This window comes from Mytilus trossulus, chromosome 14 (genome assembly GCF_036588685.1).
Source record: "Mytilus trossulus isolate FHL-02 chromosome 14, PNRI_Mtr1.1.1.hap1, whole genome shotgun sequence".
NCBI lineage: Eukaryota > Metazoa > Mollusca > Bivalvia > Mytilida > Mytilidae > Mytilus > Mytilus trossulus.
In genome coordinates this window covers 50,282,497-50,308,347 of record NC_086386.1, presented here as the reverse complement: position 1 = coordinate 50,308,347, position 25,851 = coordinate 50,282,497, and the positions used below count along the sequence as shown (strand labels likewise).

Here is a 25,851-nt window from a genome sequence, read left to right as displayed (position 1 = left end):
AACGTGTTTCAATGAAATCAGTGGAAGGAGGCAAATGGCTCTCGATGCGAAGTCGATTTTTTTTATTGTATGTTTTAAACTGATGTATCGGCTGACTATAATATGTTCGAATACCTCTTTATAAAGTTACTCCTGATTTACTCAAATGGACAAATGTCAGATATCCAAGCATACTTACCTGGTACAGGGAGCACCGTGATCAAAAAGGCGGTCTCCCCAGGTCGAGGCCTTTCCATTGCACTCCGGTTAGGCTGAAGCCTGCGATTGCCCCAAATGTGGGCAACTCGGGTACGCAATTTTTTAGTGTGGGGGACTGCGTTCGCGCTATCCCCTGTTAATATATCAAATGTAAAGAGAAGTTCCCAATAAATCCTAAAACTTGAAACTGTTGTTAAACTTTTTCTTTGGTACGCTGAGACTGTTCAGGAGTAGCGTAAATTGTGATCGCAAACCGGTTTTCCACTCTTTTGTTTCATATCATTGTATTTCATCAATTTGAGTATACGATATAAAGAAGCAAATTAATTTCTCAGTCACACAACTTGGTTTCTACACTTCATATCAGTAAGTTTTGTTTTAAATTATTATCTCGTCATCCGTAAATTTCAAGTTTTGCCTCTCCATTTAAGTAACATGACAAAAAATCCGCTTGTTACAAGTAAAAACTATAAATTAAGTTTGAAAGCTTATTCAATTTGCTTTACGATGAAAACAAGTTTTTGGTTGGCAAATTATTTTTTCTATTTGAAATAATATGAAATTCAACTATACCGGGTAAATTGCATAAGAGGAAAATACGTGCATTTGATGAAAAGTGATGCCGTATTTTATTTGCCTGGCTATATTGAAAAAGCGGAAACTGCATGTGCAGCATGGACGGATTCAAGAAATAATCTCGCGACCTTTGTCGCCCTCCTTTATCAATTTCAAACGCAAATGATTGCTTTGCCGTCGATTTTTTTCCCTCGCACCAAATTGAATAAATTTGATTTTAAAATTTTGCGCGTACACTGTAAAAATGGTAACTGAATACGAAACAGAAGCAAACAGTGTTGTATGAACGAAAGGCAGTTACGAAATTGAAGCGACGAAAGAGGGAAAAACAATAAAGTTCTTGTTGAATTTTTTTAATTTATTGCGGAGGAGTGAATTGTAAACTATTGATATTCCGTGTGAAAGCATCATGGCGATCTGAACGTACATAGTACGTTTTTAATCCACAGAGTTATCCTACTTTATTTGGTCCCTTTCAACAAATCGTCCTGAAAAAGTGTCCCGGTCTTTAATACACCAACGTGTTTCAATGAAATCAGTGGAAGGAGGCAAATGGCTCTCGATGCGAAGTCGATTTTTTTTATTGTATGTTTTAAACTGATGTATCGGCTGACTATAATATGTTCGAATACCTCTTTATAAAGTTACTCCTGATTTACTCAAATGGACAAATGTCAGATATCCAAGCATACTTACCTGGTACAGGGAGCACCGTGATCAAAAAGGCGGTCTCCCCAGGTCGAGGCCTTTCCATTGCACTCCGGTTAGGCTGAAGCCTGCGATTGCCCCAAATGTGGGCAACTCGGGTACGCAATTTTTTAGTGTGGGGGACTGCGTTCGCGCTATCCCCTGTTAATATATCAAATGTAAAGAGAAGTTCCCAATAAATCCTAAAACTTGAAACTGTTGTTAAACTTTTTCTTTGGTACGCTGAGACTGTTCAGGAGTAGCGTAAATTGTGATCGCAAACCGGTTTTCCACTCTTTTGTTTCATATCATTGTATTTCATCAATTTGAGTATACGATATAAAGAAGCAAATTAATTTCTCAGTCACACAACTTGGTTTCTACACTTCATATCAGTAAGTTTTGTTTTAAATTATTATCTCGTCATCCGTAAATTTCAAGTTTTGCCTCTCCATTTAAGTAACATGACAAAAAATCCGCTTGTTACAAGTAAAAACTATAAATTAAGTTTGAAAGCTTATTCAATTTGCTTTACGATGAAAACAAGTTTTTGGTTGGCAAATTATTTTTTCTATTTGAAATAATATGAAATTCAACTATACCGGGTAAATTGCATAAGAGGAAAATACGTGCATTTGATGAAAAGTGATGCCGTATTTTATTTGCCTGGCTATATTGAAAAAGCGGAAACTGCATGTGCAGCATGGACGGATTCAAGAAATAATCTCGCGACCTTTGTCGCCCTCCTTTATCAATTTCAAACGCAAATGATTGCTTTGCCGTCGATTTTTTTCCCTCGCACCAAATTGAATAAATTTGATTTTAAAATTTTGCGCGTACACTGTAAAAATGGTAACTGAATACGAAACAGAAGCAAACAGTGTTGTATGAACGAAAGGCAGTTACGAAATTGAAGCGACGAAAGAGGGAAAAACAATAAAGTTCTTGTTGAATTTTTTTTAATTTATTGCGGAGGAGTGAATTGTAAACTATTGATATTCCGTGTGAAAGCATCATGGCGATCTGAACGTACATAGTACGTTTTTAATCCACAGAGTTATCCTACTTTATTTGGTCCCTTTCAACAAATCGTCCTGAAAAAGTGTCCCGGTCTTTAATACACCAACGTGTTTCAATGAAATCAGTGGAAGGAGGCAAATGGCTCTCGATGCGAAGTCGATTTTTTTTATTGTATGTTTTAAACTGATGTATCGGCTGACTATAATATGTTCGAATACCTCTTTATAAAGTTACTCCTGATTTACTCAAATGGACAAATGTCAGATATCCAAGCATACTTACCTGGTACAGGGAGCACCGTGATCAAAAAGGCGGTCTCCCCAGGTCGAGGCCTTTCCATTGCACTCCGGTTAGGCTGAAGCCTGCGATTGCCCCAAATGTGGGCAACTCGGGTACGCAATTTTTTAGTGTGGGGGACTGCGTTCGCGCTATCCCCTGTTAATATATCAAATGTAAAGAGAAGTTCCCAATAAATCCTAAAACTTGAAACTGTTGTTAAACTTTTTCTTTGGTACGCTGAGACTGTTCAGGAGTAGCGTAAATTGTGATCGCAAACCGGTTTTCCACTCTTTTGTTTCATATCATTGTATTTCATCAATTTGAGTATACGATATAAAGAAGCAAATTAATTTCTCAGTCACACAACTTGGTTTCTACACTTCATATCAGTAAGTTTTGTTTTAAATTATTATCTCGTCATCCGTAAATTTCAAGTTTTGCCTCTCCATTTAAGTAACATGACAAAAAATCCGCTTGTTACAAGTAAAAACTATAAATTAAGTTTGAAAGCTTATTCAATTTGCTTTACGATGAAAACAAGTTTTTGGTTGGCAAATTATTTTTTCTATTTGAAATAATATGAAATTCAACTATACCGGGTAAATTGCATAAGAGGAAAATACGTGCATTTGATGAAAAGTGATGCCGTATTTTATTTGCCTGGCTATATTGAAAAAGCGGAAACTGCATGTGCAGCATGGACGGATTCAAGAAATAATCTCGCGACCTTTGTCGCCCTCCTTTATCAATTTCAAACGCAAATGATTGCTTTGCCGTCGATTTTTTTCCCTCGCACCAAATTGAATAAATTTGATTTTAAAATTTTGCGCGTACACTGTAAAAATGGTAACTGAATACGAAACAGAAGCAAACAGTGTTGTATGAACGAAAGGCAGTTACGAAATTGAAGCGACGAAAGAGGGAAAAACAATAAAGTTCTTGTTGAATTTTTTTTAATTTATTGCGGAGGAGTGAATTGTAAACTATTGATATTCCGTGTGAAAGCATCATGGCGATCTGAACGTACATAGTACGTTTTTAATCCACAGAGTTATCCTACTTTATTTGGTCCCTTTCAACAAATCGTCCTGAAAAAGTGTCCCGGTCTTTAATACACCAACGTGTTTCAATGAAATCAGTGGAAGGAGGCAAATGGCTCTCGATGCGAAGTCGATTTTTTTTATTGTATGTTTTAAACTGATGTATCGGCTGACTATAATATGTTCGAATACCTCTTTATAAAGTTACTCCTGATTTACTCAAATGGACAAATGTCAGATATCCAAGCATACTTACCTGGTACAGGGAGCACCGTGATCAAAAAGGCGGTCTCCCCAGGTCGAGGCCTTTCCATTGCACTCCGGTTAGGCTGAAGCCTGCGATTGCCCCAAATGTGGGCAACTCGGGTACGCAATTTTTTAGTGTGGGGGACTGCGTTCGCGCTATCCCCTGTTAATATATCAAATGTAAAGAGAAGTTCCCAATAAATCCTAAAACTTGAAACTGTTGTTAAACTTTTTCTTTGGTACGCTGAGACTGTTCAGGAGTAGCGTAAATTGTGATCGCAAACCGGTTTTCCACTCTTTTGTTTCATATCATTGTATTTCATCAATTTGAGTATACGATATAAAGAAGCAAATTAATTTCTCAGTCACACAACTTGGTTTCTACACTTCATATCAGTAAGTTTTGTTTTAAATTATTATCTCGTCATCCGTAAATTTCAAGTTTTGCCTCTCCATTTAAGTAACATGACAAAAAATCCGCTTGTTACAAGTAAAAACTATAAATTAAGTTTGAAAGCTTATTCAATTTGCTTTACGATGAAAACAAGTTTTTGGTTGGCAAATTATTTTTTCTATTTGAAATAATATGAAATTCAACTATACCGGGTAAATTGCATAAGAGGAAAATACGTGCATTTGATGAAAAGTGATGCCGTATTTTATTTGCCTGGCTATATTGAAAAAGCGGAAACTGCATGTGCAGCATGGACGGATTCAAGAAATAATCTCGCGACCTTTGTCGCCCTCCTTTATCAATTTCAAACGCAAATGATTGCTTTGCCGTCGATTTTTTTCCCTCGCACCAAATTGAATAAATTTGATTTTAAAATTTTGCGCGTACACTGTAAAAATGGTAACTGAATACGAAACAGAAGCAAACAGTGTTGTATGAACGAAAGGCAGTTACGAAATTGAAGCGACGAAAGAGGGAAAAACAATAAAGTTCTTGTTGAATTTTTTTTAATTTATTGCGGAGGAGTGAATTGTAAACTATTGATATTCCGTGTGAAAGCATCATGGCGATCTGAACGTACATAGTACGTTTTTAATCCACAGAGTTATCCTACTTTATTTGGTCCCTTTCAACAAATCGTCCTGAAAAAGTGTCCCGGTCTTTAATACACCAACGTGTTTCAATGAAATCAGTGGAAGGAGGCAAATGGCTCTCGATGCGAAGTCGATTTTTTTTATTGTATGTTTTAAACTGATGTATCGGCTGACTATAATATGTTCGAATACCTCTTTATAAAGTTACTCCTGATTTACTCAAATGGACAAATGTCAGATATCCAAGCATACTTACCTGGTACAGGGAGCACCGTGATCAAAAAGGCGGTCTCCCCAGGTCGAGGCCTTTCCATTGCACTCCGGTTAGGCTGAAGCCTGCGATTGCCCCAAATGTGGGCAACTCGGGTACGCAATTTTTTAGTGTGGGGGACTGCGTTCGCGCTATCCCCTGTTAATATATCAAATGTAAAGAGAAGTTCCCAATAAATCCTAAAACTTGAAACTGTTGTTAAACTTTTTCTTTGGTACGCTGAGACTGTTCAGGAGTAGCGTAAATTGTGATCGCAAACCGGTTTTCCACTCTTTTGTTTCATATCATTGTATTTCATCAATTTGAGTATACGATATAAAGAAGCAAATTAATTTCTCAGTCACACAACTTGGTTTCTACACTTCATATCAGTAAGTTTTGTTTTAAATTATTATCTCGTCATCCGTAAATTTCAAGTTTTGCCTCTCCATTTAAGTAACATGACAAAAAATCCGCTTGTTACAAGTAAAAACTATAAATTAAGTTTGAAAGCTTATTCAATTTGCTTTACGATGAAAACAAGTTTTTGGTTGGCAAATTATTTTTTCTATTTGAAATAATATGAAATTCAACTATACCGGGTAAATTGCATAAGAGGAAAATACGTGCATTTGATGAAAAGTGATGCCGTATTTTATTTGCCTGGCTATATTGAAAAAGCGGAAACTGCATGTGCAGCATGGACGGATTCAAGAAATAATCTCGCGACCTTTGTCGCCCTCCTTTATCAATTTCAAACGCAAATGATTGCTTTGCCGTCGATTTTTTTCCCTCGCACCAAATTGAATAAATTTGATTTTAAAATTTTGCGCGTACACTGTAAAAATGGTAACTGAATACGAAACAGAAGCAAACAGTGTTGTATGAACGAAAGGCAGTTACGAAATTGAAGCGACGAAAGAGGGAAAAACAATAAAGTTCTTGTTGAATTTTTTTTAATTTATTGCGGAGGAGTGAATTGTAAACTATTGATATTCCGTGTGAAAGCATCATGGCGATCTGAACGTACATAGTACGTTTTTAATCCACAGAGTTATCCTACTTTATTTGGTCCCTTTCAACAAATCGTCCTGAAAAAGTGTCCCGGTCTTTAATACACCAACGTGTTTCAATGAAATCAGTGGAAGGAGGCAAATGGCTCTCGATGCGAAGTCGATTTTTTTTATTGTATGTTTTAAACTGATGTATCGGCTGACTATAATATGTTCGAATACCTCTTTATAAAGTTACTCCTGATTTACTCAAATGGACAAATGTCAGATATCCAAGCATACTTACCTGGTACAGGGAGCACCGTGATCAAAAAGGCGGTCTCCCCAGGTCGAGGCCTTTCCATTGCACTCCGGTTAGGCTGAAGCCTGCGATTGCCCCAAATGTGGGCAACTCGGGTACGCAATTTTTTAGTGTGGGGGACTGCGTTCGCGCTATCCCCTGTTAATATATCAAATGTAAAGAGAAGTTCCCAATAAATCCTAAAACTTGAAACTGTTGTTAAACTTTTTCTTTGGTACGCTGAGACTGTTCAGGAGTAGCGTAAATTGTGATCGCAAACCGGTTTTCCACTCTTTTGTTTCATATCATTGTATTTCATCAATTTGAGTATACGATATAAAGAAGCAAATTAATTTCTCAGTCACACAACTTGGTTTCTACACTTCATATCAGTAAGTTTTGTTTTAAATTATTATCTCGTCATCCGTAAATTTCAAGTTTTGCCTCTCCATTTAAGTAACATGACAAAAAATCCGCTTGTTACAAGTAAAAACTATAAATTAAGTTTGAAAGCTTATTCAATTTGCTTTACGATGAAAACAAGTTTTTGGTTGGCAAATTATTTTTTCTATTTGAAATAATATGAAATTCAACTATACCGGGTAAATTGCATAAGAGGAAAATACGTGCATTTGATGAAAAGTGATGCCGTATTTTATTTGCCTGGCTATATTGAAAAAGCGGAAACTGCATGTGCAGCATGGACGGATTCAAGAAATAATCTCGCGACCTTTGTCGCCCTCCTTTATCAATTTCAAACGCAAATGATTGCTTTGCCGTCGATTTTTTTCCCTCGCACCAAATTGAATAAATTTGATTTTAAAATTTTGCGCGTACACTGTAAAAATGGTAACTGAATACGAAACAGAAGCAAACAGTGTTGTATGAACGAAAGGCAGTTACGAAATTGAAGCGACGAAAGAGGGAAAAACAATAAAGTTCTTGTTGAATTTTTTTTAATTTATTGCGGAGGAGTGAATTGTAAACTATTGATATTCCGTGTGAAAGCATCATGGCGATCTGAACGTACATAGTACGTTTTTAATCCACAGAGTTATCCTACTTTATTTGGTCCCTTTCAACAAATCGTCCTGAAAAAGTGTCCCGGTCTTTAATACACCAACGTGTTTCAATGAAATCAGTGGAAGGAGGCAAATGGCTCTCGATGCGAAGTCGATTTTTTTTATTGTATGTTTTAAACTGATGTATCGGCTGACTATAATATGTTCGAATACCTCTTTATAAAGTTACTCCTGATTTACTCAAATGGACAAATGTCAGATATCCAAGCATACTTACCTGGTACAGGGAGCACCGTGATCAAAAAGGCGGTCTCCCCAGGTCGAGGCCTTTCCATTGCACTCCGGTTAGGCTGAAGCCTGCGATTGCCCCAAATGTGGGCAACTCGGGTACGCAATTTTTTAGTGTGGGGGACTGCGTTCGCGCTATCCCCTGTTAATATATCAAATGTAAAGAGAAGTTCCCAATAAATCCTAAAACTTGAAACTGTTGTTAAACTTTTTCTTTGGTACGCTGAGACTGTTCAGGAGTAGCGTAAATTGTGATCGCAAACCGGTTTTCCACTCTTTTGTTTCATATCATTGTATTTCATCAATTTGAGTATACGATATAAAGAAGCAAATTAATTTCTCAGTCACACAACTTGGTTTCTACACTTCATATCAGTAAGTTTTGTTTTAAATTATTATCTCGTCATCCGTAAATTTCAAGTTTTGCCTCTCCATTTAAGTAACATGACAAAAAATCCGCTTGTTACAAGTAAAAACTATAAATTAAGTTTGAAAGCTTATTCAATTTGCTTTACGATGAAAACAAGTTTTTGGTTGGCAAATTATTTTTTCTATTTGAAATAATATGAAATTCAACTATACCGGGTAAATTGCATAAGAGGAAAATACGTGCATTTGATGAAAAGTGATGCCGTATTTTATTTGCCTGGCTATATTGAAAAAGCGGAAACTGCATGTGCAGCATGGACGGATTCAAGAAATAATCTCGCGACCTTTGTCGCCCTCCTTTATCAATTTCAAACGCAAATGATTGCTTTGCCGTCGATTTTTTTCCCTCGCACCAAATTGAATAAATTTGATTTTAAAATTTTGCGCGTACACTGTAAAAATGGTAACTGAATACGAAACAGAAGCAAACAGTGTTGTATGAACGAAAGGCAGTTACGAAATTGAAGCGACGAAAGAGGGAAAAACAATAAAGTTCTTGTTGAATTTTTTTTAATTTATTGCGGAGGAGTGAATTGTAAACTATTGATATTCCGTGTGAAAGCATCATGGCGATCTGAACGTACATAGTACGTTTTTAATCCACAGAGTTATCCTACTTTATTTGGTCCCTTTCAACAAATCGTCCTGAAAAAGTGTCCCGGTCTTTAATACACCAACGTGTTTCAATGAAATCAGTGGAAGGAGGCAAATGGCTCTCGATGCGAAGTCGATTTTTTTTATTGTATGTTTTAAACTGATGTATCGGCTGACTATAATATGTTCGAATACCTCTTTATAAAGTTACTCCTGATTTACTCAAATGGACAAATGTCAGATATCCAAGCATACTTACCTGGTACAGGGAGCACCGTGATCAAAAAGGCGGTCTCCCCAGGTCGAGGCCTTTCCATTGCACTCCGGTTAGGCTGAAGCCTGCGATTGCCCCAAATGTGGGCAACTCGGGTACGCAATTTTTTAGTGTGGGGGACTGCGTTCGCGCTATCCCCTGTTAATATATCAAATGTAAAGAGAAGTTCCCAATAAATCCTAAAACTTGAAACTGTTGTTAAACTTTTTCTTTGGTACGCTGAGACTGTTCAGGAGTAGCGTAAATTGTGATCGCAAACCGGTTTTCCACTCTTTTGTTTCATATCATTGTATTTCATCAATTTGAGTATACGATATAAAGAAGCAAATTAATTTCTCAGTCACACAACTTGGTTTCTACACTTCATATCAGTAAGTTTTGTTTTAAATTATTATCTCGTCATCCGTAAATTTCAAGTTTTGCCTCTCCATTTAAGTAACATGACAAAAAATCCGCTTGTTACAAGTAAAAACTATAAATTAAGTTTGAAAGCTTATTCAATTTGCTTTACGATGAAAACAAGTTTTTGGTTGGCAAATTATTTTTTCTATTTGAAATAATATGAAATTCAACTATACCGGGTAAATTGCATAAGAGGAAAATACGTGCATTTGATGAAAAGTGATGCCGTATTTTATTTGCCTGGCTATATTGAAAAAGCGGAAACTGCATGTGCAGCATGGACGGATTCAAGAAATAATCTCGCGACCTTTGTCGCCCTCCTTTATCAATTTCAAACGCAAATGATTGCTTTGCCGTCGATTTTTTTCCCTCGCACCAAATTGAATAAATTTGATTTTAAAATTTTGCGCGTACACTGTAAAAATGGTAACTGAATACGAAACAGAAGCAAACAGTGTTGTATGAACGAAAGGCAGTTACGAAATTGAAGCGACGAAAGAGGGAAAAACAATAAAGTTCTTGTTGAATTTTTTTTAATTTATTGCGGAGGAGTGAATTGTAAACTATTGATATTCCGTGTGAAAGCATCATGGCGATCTGAACGTACATAGTACGTTTTTAATCCACAGAGTTATCCTACTTTATTTGGTCCCTTTCAACAAATCGTCCTGAAAAAGTGTCCCGGTCTTTAATACACCAACGTGTTTCAATGAAATCAGTGGAAGGAGGCAAATGGCTCTCGATGCGAAGTCGATTTTTTTTATTGTATGTTTTAAACTGATGTATCGGCTGACTATAATATGTTCGAATACCTCTTTATAAAGTTACTCCTGATTTACTCAAATGGACAAATGTCAGATATCCAAGCATACTTACCTGGTACAGGGAGCACCGTGATCAAAAAGGCGGTCTCCCCAGGTCGAGGCCTTTCCATTGCACTCCGGTTAGGCTGAAGCCTGCGATTGCCCCAAATGTGGGCAACTCGGGTACGCAATTTTTTAGTGTGGGGGACTGCGTTCGCGCTATCCCCTGTTAATATATCAAATGTAAAGAGAAGTTCCCAATAAATCCTAAAACTTGAAACTGTTGTTAAACTTTTTCTTTGGTACGCTGAGACTGTTCAGGAGTAGCGTAAATTGTGATCGCAAACCGGTTTTCCACTCTTTTGTTTCATATCATTGTATTTCATCAATTTGAGTATACGATATAAAGAAGCAAATTAATTTCTCAGTCACACAACTTGGTTTCTACACTTCATATCAGTAAGTTTTGTTTTAAATTATTATCTCGTCATCCGTAAATTTCAAGTTTTGCCTCTCCATTTAAGTAACATGACAAAAAATCCGCTTGTTACAAGTAAAAACTATAAATTAAGTTTGAAAGCTTATTCAATTTGCTTTACGATGAAAACAAGTTTTTGGTTGGCAAATTATTTTTTCTATTTGAAATAATATGAAATTCAACTATACCGGGTAAATTGCATAAGAGGAAAATACGTGCATTTGATGAAAAGTGATGCCGTATTTTATTTGCCTGGCTATATTGAAAAAGCGGAAACTGCATGTGCAGCATGGACGGATTCAAGAAATAATCTCGCGACCTTTGTCGCCCTCCTTTATCAATTTCAAACGCAAATGATTGCTTTGCCGTCGATTTTTTTCCCTCGCACCAAATTGAATAAATTTGATTTTAAAATTTTGCGCGTACACTGTAAAAATGGTAACTGAATACGAAACAGAAGCAAACAGTGTTGTATGAACGAAAGGCAGTTACGAAATTGAAGCGACGAAAGAGGGAAAAACAATAAAGTTCTTGTTGAATTTTTTTTAATTTATTGCGGAGGAGTGAATTGTAAACTATTGATATTCCGTGTGAAAGCATCATGGCGATCTGAACGTACATAGTACGTTTTTAATCCACAGAGTTATCCTACTTTATTTGGTCCCTTTCAACAAATCGTCCTGAAAAAGTGTCCCGGTCTTTAATACACCAACGTGTTTCAATGAAATCAGTGGAAGGAGGCAAATGGCTCTCGATGCGAAGTCGATTTTTTTTATTGTATGTTTTAAACTGATGTATCGGCTGACTATAATATGTTCGAATACCTCTTTATAAAGTTACTCCTGATTTACTCAAATGGACAAATGTCAGATATCCAAGCATACTTACCTGGTACAGGGAGCACCGTGATCAGGAGTACCGATACGTGTAACAGTATTACCATGGATGCAGTCGACCAAGGAATCCTGAGATCCAGTGTCAAGTTCTACTTTCCTGATGGTGTACCAGACAACCCACGTTCCTGGATTATCCGTATGCTGAAAGACGTAGTCGAGCCAGGGGACATAACTGCCATCTTTAGATTGGATAGTGGTGGATCATGGTTCTGCACCTTTTCTACTGAAGACGTTGCCAATACAGTCATACAGTCAGACTTTTCAGCTCTAGATACGAAGTTAATCGTAAGTAGAGCAGATAAACGTACAGTATTGTTGAAAGTTCTTTGGCTTCCGGTGTGGATTAAATTACCTACTGTGGAGTTATTTTTAGAACAGTTTGGCCAAGTTTTGCAGTGTGCCCGTGAAACCGAGAGTATTGAAGGTGTTACCTTCTCTAATGGAAATGTAAAAGTGTCAATGGAGATGTCAGAAGATGATATTGATGCTATACCATATCGGACTATGATATCTGGTAAACAGTGTTTGATTACAGTTGTTGGCCGTGCGCCTGTTTGTTTAAAATGTGATCAAGTTGGACATATTCGAAGAAATTGTACTTTTGTTAAGCAAAGTAAAACAGTACAGTTGTCTCGTAAGCCGACTATTCCAGAAACTTCAAAGGAACAGACCGATACGTTACCTGAAAAGTCTGTCTTGTGGTGTGATGCCACTCCAGAACTTGAACCTCTATCTGTTGAAAAAGAAAGTACAGTTAAAGAAGGTAAAAAGAGAAAAACTGAGCACAGTGCTCAGAAATTAACTGTTAAACTTAATAGGTTAAGTAATGATAAACCAGCCATAGGAAGAGTAGATGAAAAAGGAGAACTAATTAGATTATTATCTAAAGAAATGGTTAGAGAATGTTTTACGAAGTGTAAAAGTAAGAGTGAACTTGTTGAATTATTAAAAGAGAATTTTCCAGAAGATGAAGTTGTAGTAAATAGTGATAAGTTTAAAGAATTTGTGGAATATTTTAAAGCTAAATCGTAATAGTACATTATAGTCAACGTGACATTTAAATACTTATCGAAGTGAACCGTTTTCACTCACAATAGACAGTGTGTTGTGTGCGGTTTCTTTGTTTATATTTATAATAGACATTTAAATGTTTGTAAAGTTAAGATAGAATTGTATTCATTGTATTGTATATGTATTTTGTTTTTTAATAAAGTTAAAGGGCATGGATAAACCCGTTCCATGACTCTTATTGGTGTACGATTTTGACAGTGAACTAATATTAGAAAACTGGTTTTATGTTCATTGAGATAATAGTTAAAAGAATTTATTGATAGCTTTAAATGTATCAAATTTGATTAATTATCTGGCTTATAGTGTAGTTCGGAATTTATTTACAGAAAAGTGTTTGGAAATTTATCGATGTATTTTGATATTGATTTAGAAATTAGTATTAAATTTAATTTAATTTAGTTTAAATTTTGAGTTTAAAAGTAATTTACAAACCAGATTTCTTTGGTTCTTTTCATTACCTTTTTGATGAAAAGGCTTTTTAGTTTATATGTTGGCGGGTGACATGGGCGACTATGTCACTAACGGCAACATGGTTGACCAAGAACTTTTGTTTTTGTTTTTTAAGTTCTTGGCGAATTATGTTCCCGGAAATTAATATTCTTTTAGAAAGATACAGTTTAAAATAAAAAAAAAAAAAAAAAGGTCTCCCCAGGTCGAGGCCTTTCCATTGCACTCCGGTTAGGCTGAAGCCTGCGATTGCCCCAAATGTGGGCAACTCGGGTACGCAATTTTTTAGTGTGGGGGACTGCGTTCGCGCTATCCCCTGTTAATATATCAAATGTAAAGAGAAGTTCCCAATAAATCCTAAAACTTGAAACTGTTGTTAAACTTTTTCTTTGGTACGCTGAGACTGTTCAGGAGTAGCGTAAATTGTGATCGCAAACCGGTTTTCCACTCTTTTGTTTCATATCATTGTATTTCATCAATTTGAGTATACGATATAAAGAAGCAAATTAATTTCTCAGTCACACAACTTGGTTTCTACACTTCATATCAGTAAGTTTTGTTTTAAATTATTATCTCGTCATCCGTAAATTTCAAGTTTTGCCTCTCCATTTAAGTAACATGACAAAAAATCCGCTTGTTACAAGTAAAAACTATAAATTAAGTTTGAAAGCTTATTCAATTTGCTTTACGATGAAAACAAGTTTTTGGTTGGCAAATTATTTTTTCTATTTGAAATAATATGAAATTCAACTATACCGGGTAAATTGCATAAGAGGAAAATACGTGCATTTGATGAAAAGTGATGCCGTATTTTATTTGCCTGGCTATATTGAAAAAGCGGAAACTGCATGTGCAGCATGGACGGATTCAAGAAATAATCTCGCGACCTTTGTCGCCCTCCTTTATCAATTTCAAACGCAAATGATTGCTTTGCCGTCGATTTTTTTCCCTCGCACCAAATTGAATAAATTTGATTTTAAAATTTTGCGCGTACACTGTAAAAATGGTAACTGAATACGAAACAGAAGCAAACAGTGTTGTATGAACGAAAGGCAGTTACGAAATTGAAGCGACGAAAGAGGGAAAAACAATAAAGTTCTTGTTGAATTTTTTTTAATTTATTGCGGAGGAGTGAATTGTAAACTATTGATATTCCGTGTGAAAGCATCATGGCGATCTGAACGTACATAGTACGTTTTTAATCCACAGAGTTATCCTACTTTATTTGGTCCCTTTCAACAAATCGTCCTGAAAAAGTGTCCCGGTCTTTAATACACCAACGTGTTTCAATGAAATCAGTGGAAGGAGGCAAATGGCTCTCGATGCGAAGTCGATTTTTTTTATTGTATGTTTTAAACTGATGTATCGGCTGACTATAATATGTTCGAATACCTCTTTATAAAGTTACTCCTGATTTACTCAAATGGACAAATGTCAGATATCCAAGCATACTTACCTGGTACAGGGAGCACCGTGATCAAAAAGGCGGTCTCCCCAGGTCGAGGCCTTTCCATTGCACTCCGGTTAGGCTGAAGCCTGCGATTGCCCCAAATGTGGGCAACTCGGGTACGCAATTTTTTAGTGTGGGGGACTGCGTTCGCGCTATCCCCTGTTAATATATCAAATGTAAAGAGAAGTTCCCAATAAATCCTAAAACTTGAAACTGTTGTTAAACTTTTTCTTTGGTACGCTGAGACTGTTCAGGAGTAGCGTAAATTGTGATCGCAAACCGGTTTTCCACTCTTTTGTTTCATATCATTGTATTTCATCAATTTGAGTATACGATATAAAGAAGCAAATTAATTTCTCAGTCACACAACTTGGTTTCTACACTTCATATCAGTAAGTTTTGTTTTAAATTATTATCTCGTCATCCGTAAATTTCAAGTTTTGCCTCTCCATTTAAGTAACATGACAAAAAATCCGCTTGTTACAAGTAAAAACTATAAATTAAGTTTGAAAGCTTATTCAATTTGCTTTACGATGAAAACAAGTTTTTGGTTGGCAAATTATTTTTTCTATTTGAAATAATATGAAATTCAACTATACCGGGTAAATTGCATAAGAGGAAAATACGTGCATTTGATGAAAAGTGATGCCGTATTTTATTTGCCTGGCTATATTGAAAAAGCGGAAACTGCATGTGCAGCATGGACGGATTCAAGAAATAATCTCGCGACCTTTGTCGCCCTCCTTTATCAATTTCAAACGCAAATGATTGCTTTGCCGTCGATTTTTTTCCCTCGCACCAAATTGAATAAATTTGATTTTAAAATTTTGCGCGTACACTGTAAAAATGGTAACTGAATACGAAACAGAAGCAAACAGTGTTGTATGAACGAAAGGCAGTTACGAAATTGAAGCGACGAAAGAGGGAAAAACAATAAAGTTCTTGTTGAATTTTTTTTAATTTATTGCGGAGGAGTGAATTGTAAACTATTGATATTCCGTGTGAAAGCATCATGGCGATCTGAACGTACATAGTACGTTTTTAATCCACAGAGTTATCCTACTTTATTTGGTCCCTTTCAACAAATCGTCCTGAAAAAGTGTCCCGGTCTTTAATACACCAACGTGTTTCAATGAAATCAGTGGAAGGAGGCAAATGGCTCTCGATGCGAAGTCGATTTTTTTTATTGTATGTTTTAAACTGATGTATCGGCTGACTATAATATGTTCGAATACCTCTTTATAAAGTTACTCCTGATTTACTCAAATGGACAAATGTCAGATATCCAAGCATACTTACCTGGTACAGGGAGCACCGTGATCAAAAAGGCGGTCTCCCCAGGTCGAGGCCTTTCCATTGCACTCCGGTTAGGCTGAAGCCTGCGATTGCCCCAAATGTGGGCAACTCGGGTACGCAATTTTTTAGTGTGGGGGACTGCGTTCGCGCTATCCCCTGTTAATATATCAAATGTAAAGAGAAGTTCCCAATAAATCCTAAAACTTGAAACTGTTGTTAAACTTTTTCTTTGGTACGCTGAGACTGTTCAGGAGTAGCGTAAATTGTGATCGCAAACCGGTTTTCCACTCTTTTGTTTCATATCATTGTATTTCATCAATTTGAGTATACGATATAAAGAAGCAAATTAATTTCTCAGTCACACAACTTGGTTTCTACACTTCATATCAGTAAGTTTTGTTTTAAATTATTATCTCGTCATCCGTAAATTTCAAGTTTTGCCTCTCCATTTAAGTAACATGACAAAAAATCCGCTTGTTACAAGTAAAAACTATAAATTAAGTTTGAAAGCTTATTCAATTTGCTTTACGATGAAAACAAGTTTTTGGTTGGCAAATTATTTTTTCTATTTGAAATAATATGAAATTCAACTATACCGGGTAAATTGCATAAGAGGAAAATACGTGCATTTGATGAAAAGTGATGCCGTATTTTATTTGCCTGGCTATATTGAAAAAGCGGAAACTGCATGTGCAGCATGGACGGATTCAAGAAATAATCTCGCGACCTTTGTCGCCCTCCTTTATCAATTTCAAACGCAAATGATTGCTTTGCCGTCGATTTTTTTCCCTCGCACCAAATTGAATAAATTTGATTTTAAAATTTTGCGCGTACACTGTAAAAATGGTAACTGAATACGAAACAGAAGCAAACAGTGTTGTATGAACGAAAGGCAGTTACGAAATTGAAGCGACGAAAGAGGGAAAAACAATAAAGTTCTTGTTGAATTTTTTTTAATTTATTGCGGAGGAGTGAATTGTAAACTATTGATATTCCGTGTGAAAGCATCATGGCGATCTGAACGTACATAGTACGTTTTTAATCCACAGAGTTATCCTACTTTATTTGGTCCCTTTCAACAAATCGTCCTGAAAAAGTGTCCCGGTCTTTAATACACCAACGTGTTTCAATGAAATCAGTGGAAGGAGGCAAATGGCTCTCGATGCGAAGTCGATTTTTTTTATTGTATGTTTTAAACTGATGTATCGGCTGACTATAATATGTTCGAATACCTCTTTATAAAGTTACTCCTGATTTACTCAAATGGACAAATGTCAGATATCCAAGCATACTTACCTGGTACAGGGAGCACCGTGATCAAAAAGGCGGTCTCCCCAGGTCGAGGCCTTTCCATTGCACTCCGGTTAGGCTGAAGCCTGCGATTGCCCCAAATGTGGGCAACTCGGGTACGCAATTTTTTAGTGTGGGGGACTGCGTTCGCGCTATCCCCTGTTAATATATCAAATGTAAAGAGAAGTTCCCAATAAATCCTAAAACTTGAAACTGTTGTTAAACTTTTTCTTTGGTACGCTGAGACTGTTCAGGAGTAGCGTAAATTGTGATCGCAAACCGGTTTTCCACTCTTTTGTTTCATATCATTGTATTTCATCAATTTGAGTATACGATATAAAGAAGCAAATTAATTTCTCAGTCACACAACTTGGTTTCTACACTTCATATCAGTAAGTTTTGTTTTAAATTATTATCTCGTCATCCGTAAATTTCAAGTTTTGCCTCTCCATTTAAGTAACATGACAAAAAATCCGCTTGTTACAAGTAAAAACTATAAATTAAGTTTGAAAGCTTATTCAATTTGCTTTACGATGAAAACAAGTTTTTGGTTGGCAAATTATTTTTTCTATTTGAAATAATATGAAATTCAACTATACCGGGTAAATTGCATAAGAGGAAAATACGTGCATTTGATGAAAAGTGATGCCGTATTTTATTTGCCTGGCTATATTGAAAAAGCGGAAACTGCATGTGCAGCATGGACGGATTCAAGAAATAATCTCGCGACCTTTGTCGCCCTCCTTTATCAATTTCAAACGCAAATGATTGCTTTGCCGTCGATTTTTTTCCCTCGCACCAAATTGAATAAATTTGATTTTAAAATTTTGCGCGTACACTGTAAAAATGGTAACTGAATACGAAACAGAAGCAAACAGTGTTGTATGAACGAAAGGCAGTTACGAAATTGAAGCGACGAAAGAGGGAAAAACAATAAAGTTCTTGTTGAATTTTTTTTAATTTATTGCGGAGGAGTGAATTGTAAACTATTGATATTCCGTGTGAAAGCATCATGGCGATCTGAACGTACATAGTACGTTTTTAATCCACAGAGTTATCCTACTTTATTTGGTCCCTTTCAACAAATCGTCCTGAAAAAGTGTCCCGGTCTTTAATACACCAACGTGTTTCAATGAAATCAGTGGAAGGAGGCAAATGGCTCTCGATGCGAAGTCGATTTTTTTTATTGTATGTTTTAAACTGATGTATCGGCTGACTATAATATGTTCGAATACCTCTTTATAAAGTTACTCCTGATTTACTCAAATGGACAAATGTCAGATATCCAAGCATACTTACCTGGTACAGGGAGCACCGTGATCAAAAAGGCGGTCTCCCCAGGTCGAGGCCTTTCCATTGCACTCCGGTTAGGCTGAAGCCTGCGATTGCCCCAAATGTGGGCAACTCGGGTACGCAATTTTTTAGTGTGGGGGACTGCGTTCGCGCTATCCCCTGTTAATATATCAAATGTAAAGAGAAGTTCCCAATAAATCCTAAAACTTGAAACTGTTGTTAAACTTTTTCTTTGGTACGCTGAGACTGTTCAGGAGTAGCGTAAATTGTGATCGCAAACCGGTTTTCCACTCTTTTGTTTCATATCATTGTATTTCATCAATTTGAGTATACGATATAAAGAAGCAAATTAATTTCTCAGTCACACAACTTGGTTTCTACACTTCATATCAGTAAGTTTTGTTTTAAATTATTATCTCGTCATCCGTAAATTTCAAGTTTTGCCTCTCCATTTAAGTAACATGACAAAAAATCCGCTTGTTACAAGTAAAAACTATAAATTAAGTTTGAAAGCTTATTCAATTTGCTTTACGATGAAAACAAGTTTTTGGTTGGCAAATTATTTTTTCTATTTGAAATAATATGAAATTCAACTATACCGGGTAAATTGCATAAGAGGAAAATACGTGCATTTGATGAAAAGTGATGCCGTATTTTATTTGCCTGGCTATATTGAAAAAGCGGAAACTGCATGTGCAGCATGGACGGATTCAAGAAATAATCTCGCGACCTTTGTCGCCCTCCTTTATCAATTTCAAACGCAAATGATTGCTTTGCCGTCGATTTTTTTCCCTCGCACCAAATTGAATAAATTTGATTTTAAAATTTTGCGCGTACACTGTAAAAATGGTAACTGAATACGAAACAGAAGCAAACAGTGTTGTATGAACGAAAGGCAGTTACGAAATTGAAGCGACGAAAGAGGGAAAAACAATAAAGTTCTTGTTGAATTTTTTTTAATTTATTGCGGAGGAGTGAATTGTAAACTATTGATATTCCGTGTGAAAGCATCATGGCGATCTGAACGTACATAGTACGTTTTTAATCCACAGAGTTATCCTACTTTATTTGGTCCCTTTCAACAAATCGTCCTGAAAAAGTGTCCCGGTCTTTAATACACCAACGTGTTTCAATGAAATCAGTGGAAGGAGGCAAATGGCTCTCGATGCGAAGTCGATTTTTTTTATTGTATGTTTTAAACTGATGTATCGGCTGACTATAATATGTTCGAATACCTCTTTATAAAGTTACTCCTGATTTACTCAAATGGACAAATGTCAGATATCCAAGCATACTTACCTGGTACAGGGAGCACCGTGATCAAAAAGGCGGTCTCCCCAGGTCGAGGCCTTTCCATTGCACTCCGGTTAGGCTGAAGCCTGCGATTGCCCCAAATGTGGGCAACTCGGGTACGCAATTTTTTAGTGTGGGGGACTGCGTTCGCGCTATCCCCTGTTAATATATCAAATGTAAAGAGAAGTTCCCAATAAATCCTAAAACTTGAAACTGTTGTTAAACTTTTTCTTTGGTACGCTGAGACTGTTCAGGAGTAGCGTAAATTGTGATCGCAAACCGGTTTTCCACTCTTTTGTTTCATATCATTGTATTTCATCAATTTGAGTATACGATATAAAGAAGCAAATTAATTTCTCAGTCACACAACTTGGTTTCTACACTTCATATCAGTAAGTTTTGTTTTAAATTATTATCTCGTCATCCGTAAATTTCAAGTTTTGCCTCTCCATTTAAGTAACATGACAAAAAATCCGCTTGTTACAAGTAAAAACTATAAATTAAGTTTGAAAGCTTATTCAATTTGCTTTACGATGAAAACAAGTTTTTGGTTGGCAAATTATTTTTTCTATTTGAAATAATATGAAATTCAACTATACCGGGTAAATTGCATAAGAGGAAAATACGTGCATTTGATGAAAAGTGATGCCGTATTTTATTTGCCTGGCTATATTGAAAAAGCGGAAACTGCATGTGCAGCATGGACGGATTCAAGAAATAATCTCGCGACCTTTGTCGCCCTCCTTTATCAATTTCAAACGCAAATGATTGCTTTGCCGTCGATTTTTTTCCCTCGCACCAAATTGAATAAATTTGATTTTAAAATTTTGCGCGTACACTGTAAAAATGGTAACTGAATACGAAACAGAAGCAAACAGTGTTGTATGAACGAAAGGCAGTTACGAAATTGAAGCGACGAAAGAGGGAAAAACAATAAAGTTCTTGTTGAATTTTTTTTAATTTATTGCGGAGGAGTGAATTGTAAACTATTGATATTCCGTGTGAAAGCATCATGGCGATCTGAACGTACATAGTACGTTTTTAATCCACAGAGTTATCCTACTTTATTTGGTCCCTTTCAACAAATCGTCCTGAAAAAGTGTCCCGGTCTTTAATACACCAACGTGTTTCAATGAAATCAGTGGAAGGAGGCAAATGGCTCTCGATGCGAAGTCGATTTTTTTTATTGTATGTTTTAAACTGATGTATCGGCTGACTATAATATGTTCGAATACCTCTTTATAAAGTTACTCCTGATTTACTCAAATGGACAAATGTCAGATATCCAAGCATACTTACCTGGTACAGGGAGCACCGTGATCAAAAAGGCGGTCTCCCCAGGTCGAGGCCTTTCCATTGCACTCCGGTTAGGCTGAAGCCTGCGATTGCCCCAAATGTGGGCAACTCGGGTACGCAATTTTTTAGTGTGGGGGACTGCGTTCGCGCTATCCCCTGTTAATATATCAAATGTAAAGAGAAGTTCCCAATAAATCCTAAAACTTGAAACTGTTGTTAAACTTTTTCTTTGGTACGCTGAGACTGTTCAGGAGTAGCGTAAATTGTGATCGCAAACCGGTTTTCCACTCTTTTGTTTCATATCATTGTATTTCATCAATTTGAGTATACGATATAAAGAAGCAAATTAATTTCTCAGTCACACAACTTGGTTTCTACACTTCATATCAGTAAGTTTTGTTTTAAATTATTATCTCGTCATCCGTAAATTTCAAGTTTTGCCTCTCCATTTAAGTAAAATGGACAAAAAATCCGCTTGTTACAAGTAAAAACTATAAATTAAGTTTGAAAGCTTATTCAATTTGCTTTACGATGAAAACAAGTTTTTGGTTGGCAGATTATTTTTTCTATTTGAAATAATATGAAATTCAACTATACCGGGTAAATTGCATAAGAGGAAAATACGTGCATTTGATGAAAAGTGATGCCGTATTTTATTTGCCTGGCTATATTGAAAAAGCGGAAACTGCATGTGCAGCATGGACGGATTCAAGAAATAATCTCGCGACCTTTGTCGCCCTCCTTTATCAATTTCAAACGCAAATGATTGCTTTGCCGTCGATTTTTTTCCCTCGCACCAAATTGAATAAATTTGATTTTAAAATTTTGCGCGTACACTGTAAAAATGGTAACTGAATACGAAACAGAAGCAAACAGTGTTGTATGAACGAAAGGCAGTTACGAAATTGAAGCGACGAAAGAGGGAAAAACAATAAAGTTCTTGTTGAATTTTTTTTAATTTATTGCGGAGGAGTGAATTGTAAACTATTGATATTCCGTGTGAAAGCATCATGGCGATCTGAACGTACATAGTACGTTTTTAATCCACAGAGTTATCCTACTTTATTTGGTCCCTTTCAACAAATCGTCCTGAAAAAGTGTCCCGGTCTTTAATACACCAACGTGTTTCAATGAAATCAGTGGAAGGAGGCAAATGGCTCTCGATGCGAAGTCGATTTTTTTTATTGTATGTTTTAAACTGATGTATCGGCTGACTATAATATGTTCGAATACCTCTTTATAAAGTTACTCCTGATTTACTCAAATGGACAAATGTCAGATATCCAAGCATACTTACCTGGTACAGGGAGCACCGTGATCAAAAAGGCGGTCTCCCCAGGTCGAGGCCTTTCCATTGCACTCCGGTTAGGCTGAAGCCTGCGATTGCCCCAAATGTGGGCAACTCGGGTACGCAATTTTTTAGTGTGGGGGACTGCGTTCGCGCTATCCCCTGTTAATATATCAAATGTAAAGAGAAGTTCCCAATAAATCCTAAAACTTGAAACTGTTGTTAAACTTTTTCTTTGGTACGCTGAGACTGTTCAGGAGTAGCGTAAATTGTGATCGCAAACCGGTTTTCCACTCTTTTGTTTCATATCATTGTATTTCATCAATTTGAGTATACGATATAAAGAAGCAAATTAATTTCTCAGTCACACAACTTGGTTTCTACACTTCATATCAGTAAGTTTTGTTTTAAATTATTATCTCGTCATCCGTAAATTTCAAGTTTTGCCTCTCCATTTAAGTAAAATGGACAAAAAATCCGCTTGTTACAAGTAAAAACTATAAATTAAGTTTGAAAGCTTATTCAATTTGCTTTACGATGAAAACAAGTTTTTGGTTGGCAGATTATTTTTTCTATTTGAAATAATATGAAATTCAACTATACCGGGTAAATTGCATAAGAGGAAAATACGTGCATTTGATGAAAAGTGATGCCGTATTTTATTTGCCTGGCTATATTGAAAAAGCGGAAACTGCATGTGCAGCATGGACGGATTCAAGAAATAATCTCGCGACCTTTGTCGCCCTCCTTTATCAATTTCAAACGCAAATGATTGCTTTGCCGTCGATTTTTTTCCCTCGCACCAAATTGAATAAATTTGATTTTAAAATTTTGCGCGTACACTGTAAAAATGGTAACTGAATACGAAACAGAAGCAAACAGTGTTGTATGAACGAAAGGCAGTTACGAAATTGAAGCGACGAAAGAGGGAAAAACAATAAAGTTCTTGTTGAATTTTTTTTAATTTATTGCGGAGGAGTGAATTGTAAACTATTGATATTCCGTGTGAAAGCATCATGGCGATCTGAACGTACATAGTACGTTTTTAATCCACAGAGTTATCCTACTTTATTTGGTCCCTTTCAACAAATCGTCCTGAAAAAGTGTCCCGGTCTTTAATACACCAACGTGTTTCAATGAAATCAGTGGAAGGAGGCAAATGGCTCTCGATGCGAAGTCGATTTTTTTTATTGTATGTTTTAAACTGATGTATCGGCTGACTATAATATGTTCGAATACCTCTTTATAAAGTTACTCCTGATTTACTCAAATGGACAAATGTCAGATATCCAAGCATACTTACCTGGTACAGGGAGCACCGTGATCAAAAAGGCGGTCTCCCCAGGTCGAGGCCTTTCCATTGCACTCCGGTTAGGCTGAAGCCTGCGATTGCCCCAAATGTGGGCAACTCGGGTACGCAATTTTTTAGTGTGGGGGACTGCGTTCGCGCTATCCCCTGTTAATATATCAAATGTAAAGAGAAGTTCCCAATAAATCCTAAAACTTGAAACTGTTGTTAAACTTTTTCTTTGGTACGCTGAGACTGTTCAGGAGTAGCGTAAATTGTGATCGCAAACCGGTTTTCCACTCTTTTGTTTCATATCATTGTATTTCATCAATTTGAGTATACGATATAAAGAAGCAAATTAATTTCTCAGTCACACAACTTGGTTTCTACACTTCATATCAGTAAGTTTTGTTTTAAATTATTATCTCGTCATCCGTAAATTTCAAGTTTTGCCTCTCCATTTAAGTAAAATGGACAAAAAATCCGCTTGTTACAAGTAAAAACTATAAATTAAGTTTGAAAGCTTATTCAATTTGCTTTACGATGAAAACAAGTTTTTGGTTGGCAGATTATTTTTTCTATTTGAAATAATATGAAATTCAACTATACCGGGTAAATTGCATAAGAGGAAAATACGTGCATTTGATGAAAAGTGATGCCGTATTTTATTTGCCTGGCTATATTGAAAAAGCGGAAACTGCATGTGCAGCATGGACGGATTCAAGAAATAATCTCGCGACCTTTGTCGCCCTCCTTTATCAATTTCAAACGCAAATGATTGCTTTGCCGTCGATTTTTTTCCCTCGCACCAAATTGAATAAATTTGATTTTAAAATTTTGCGCGTACACTGTAAAAATGGTAACTGAATACGAAACAGAAGCAAACAGTGTTGTATGAACGAAAGGCAGTTACGAAATTGAAGCGACGAAAGAGGGAAAAACAATAAAGTTCTTGTTGAATTTTTTTTAATTATTGCGGAGGAGTGAATTGTAAACTATTGATATTCCGTGTGAAAGCATCATGGCGATCTGAACGTACATAGTACGTTTTTAATCCACAGAGTTATCCTACTTTATTTGGTCCCTTTCAACAAATCGTCCTGAAAAAGTGTCCCGGTCTTTAATACACCAACGTGTTTCAATGAAATCAGTGGAAGGAGGCAAATGGCTCTCGATGCGAAGTCGATTTTTTTTATTGTATGTTTTAAACTGATGTATCGGCTGACTATAATATGTTCGAATACCTCTTTATAAAGTTACTCCTGATTTACTCAAATGGACAAATGTCAGATATCCAAGCATACTTACCTGGTACAGGGAGCACCGTGATCAAAAAGGCGGTCTCCCCAGGTCGAGGCCTTTCCATTGCACTCCGGTTAGGCTGAAGCCTGCGATTGCCCCAAATGTGGGCAACTCGGGTACGCAATTTTTTAGTGTGGGGGACTGCGTTCGCGCTATCCCCTGTTAATATATCAAATGTAAAGAGAAGTTCCCAATAAATCCTAAAACTTGAAACTGTTGTTAAACTTTTTCTTTGGTACGCTGAGACTGTTCAGGAGTAGCGTAAATTGTGATCGCAAACCGGTTTTCCACTCTTTTGTTTCATATCATTGTATTTCATCAATTTGAGTATACGATATAAAGAAGCAAATTAATTTCTCAGTCACACAACTTGGTTTCTACACTTCATATCAGTAAGTTTTGTTTTAAATTATTATCTCGTCATCCGTAAATTTCAAGTTTTGCCTCTCCATTTAAGTAAAATGGACAAAAAATCCGCTTGTTACAAGTAAAAACTATAAATTAAGTTTGAAAGCTTATTCAATTTGCTTTACGATGAAAACAAGTTTTTGGTTGGCAGATTATTTTTTCTATTTGAAATAATATGAAATTCAACTATACCGGGTAAATTGCATAAGAGGAAAATACGTGCATTTGATGAAAAGTGATGCCGTATTTTATTTGCCTGGCTATATTGAAAAAGCGGAAACTGCATGTGCAGCATGGACGATTCAAG

The 25,851-nt window shown here is 36.3% G+C and overlaps 18 non-coding genes and 1 pseudogene across 18 annotated transcripts; all 19 read left to right on the top strand.

The window, feature by feature from the left end:
• The first annotated feature begins 170 nt into the window (after positions 1 to 170).
• Positions 171 to 334, top strand: LOC134698298 (U1 spliceosomal RNA). The gene has a single exon (XR_010103264.1). It is a non-coding gene; the product is annotated as a U1 spliceosomal RNA (small nuclear RNA).
• A 1,128-nt stretch (positions 335 to 1,462) lies between these two features.
• On the top strand, positions 1,463 to 1,626 carry LOC134698297 (U1 spliceosomal RNA). The gene has a single exon (XR_010103263.1). It is a non-coding gene; the product is annotated as a U1 spliceosomal RNA (small nuclear RNA).
• Positions 1,627 to 2,755: 1,129 nt separating this feature from the next.
• On the top strand, positions 2,756 to 2,919 carry LOC134698296 (U1 spliceosomal RNA). The gene has a single exon (XR_010103262.1). It is a non-coding gene; the product is annotated as a U1 spliceosomal RNA (small nuclear RNA).
• Positions 2,920 to 4,048: 1,129 nt separating this feature from the next.
• On the top strand, positions 4,049 to 4,212 carry LOC134698295 (U1 spliceosomal RNA). Its single transcript, XR_010103261.1, has one exon. It is a non-coding gene; the product is annotated as a U1 spliceosomal RNA (small nuclear RNA).
• A 1,129-nt stretch (positions 4,213 to 5,341) lies between these two features.
• LOC134698294 (U1 spliceosomal RNA) lies at positions 5,342 to 5,505 on the top strand. The gene has a single exon (XR_010103260.1). It is a non-coding gene; the product is annotated as a U1 spliceosomal RNA (small nuclear RNA).
• Positions 5,506 to 6,634: 1,129 nt separating this feature from the next.
• LOC134698293 (U1 spliceosomal RNA) lies at positions 6,635 to 6,798 on the top strand. The gene has a single exon (XR_010103259.1). It is a non-coding gene; the product is annotated as a U1 spliceosomal RNA (small nuclear RNA).
• A 1,129-nt stretch (positions 6,799 to 7,927) lies between these two features.
• Positions 7,928 to 8,091, top strand: LOC134698292 (U1 spliceosomal RNA). The gene has a single exon (XR_010103258.1). It is a non-coding gene; the product is annotated as a U1 spliceosomal RNA (small nuclear RNA).
• A 1,129-nt stretch (positions 8,092 to 9,220) lies between these two features.
• On the top strand, positions 9,221 to 9,384 carry LOC134698291 (U1 spliceosomal RNA). Its single transcript, XR_010103257.1, has one exon. It is a non-coding gene; the product is annotated as a U1 spliceosomal RNA (small nuclear RNA).
• A 1,129-nt stretch (positions 9,385 to 10,513) lies between these two features.
• LOC134698290 (U1 spliceosomal RNA) lies at positions 10,514 to 10,677 on the top strand. The gene has a single exon (XR_010103256.1). It is a non-coding gene; the product is annotated as a U1 spliceosomal RNA (small nuclear RNA).
• A 2,847-nt stretch (positions 10,678 to 13,524) lies between these two features.
• LOC134698472 (U1 spliceosomal RNA) lies at positions 13,525 to 13,659 on the top strand (annotated as a pseudogene).
• Positions 13,660 to 14,788: 1,129 nt separating this feature from the next.
• Positions 14,789 to 14,952, top strand: LOC134698289 (U1 spliceosomal RNA). Its single transcript, XR_010103255.1, has one exon. It is a non-coding gene; the product is annotated as a U1 spliceosomal RNA (small nuclear RNA).
• A 1,129-nt stretch (positions 14,953 to 16,081) lies between these two features.
• On the top strand, positions 16,082 to 16,245 carry LOC134698287 (U1 spliceosomal RNA). The gene has a single exon (XR_010103253.1). It is a non-coding gene; the product is annotated as a U1 spliceosomal RNA (small nuclear RNA).
• Positions 16,246 to 17,374: 1,129 nt separating this feature from the next.
• On the top strand, positions 17,375 to 17,538 carry LOC134698286 (U1 spliceosomal RNA). Its single transcript, XR_010103252.1, has one exon. It is a non-coding gene; the product is annotated as a U1 spliceosomal RNA (small nuclear RNA).
• Positions 17,539 to 18,667: 1,129 nt separating this feature from the next.
• On the top strand, positions 18,668 to 18,831 carry LOC134698285 (U1 spliceosomal RNA). The gene has a single exon (XR_010103251.1). It is a non-coding gene; the product is annotated as a U1 spliceosomal RNA (small nuclear RNA).
• A 1,129-nt stretch (positions 18,832 to 19,960) lies between these two features.
• LOC134698284 (U1 spliceosomal RNA) lies at positions 19,961 to 20,124 on the top strand. Its single transcript, XR_010103250.1, has one exon. It is a non-coding gene; the product is annotated as a U1 spliceosomal RNA (small nuclear RNA).
• A 1,129-nt stretch (positions 20,125 to 21,253) lies between these two features.
• LOC134698283 (U1 spliceosomal RNA) lies at positions 21,254 to 21,417 on the top strand. The gene has a single exon (XR_010103249.1). It is a non-coding gene; the product is annotated as a U1 spliceosomal RNA (small nuclear RNA).
• Positions 21,418 to 22,547: 1,130 nt separating this feature from the next.
• LOC134698282 (U1 spliceosomal RNA) lies at positions 22,548 to 22,711 on the top strand. The gene has a single exon (XR_010103248.1). It is a non-coding gene; the product is annotated as a U1 spliceosomal RNA (small nuclear RNA).
• Positions 22,712 to 23,841: 1,130 nt separating this feature from the next.
• On the top strand, positions 23,842 to 24,005 carry LOC134698281 (U1 spliceosomal RNA). The gene has a single exon (XR_010103247.1). It is a non-coding gene; the product is annotated as a U1 spliceosomal RNA (small nuclear RNA).
• A 1,129-nt stretch (positions 24,006 to 25,134) lies between these two features.
• On the top strand, positions 25,135 to 25,298 carry LOC134698280 (U1 spliceosomal RNA). Its single transcript, XR_010103246.1, has one exon. It is a non-coding gene; the product is annotated as a U1 spliceosomal RNA (small nuclear RNA).
• Positions 25,299 to 25,851: the final 553 nt, after the last annotated feature.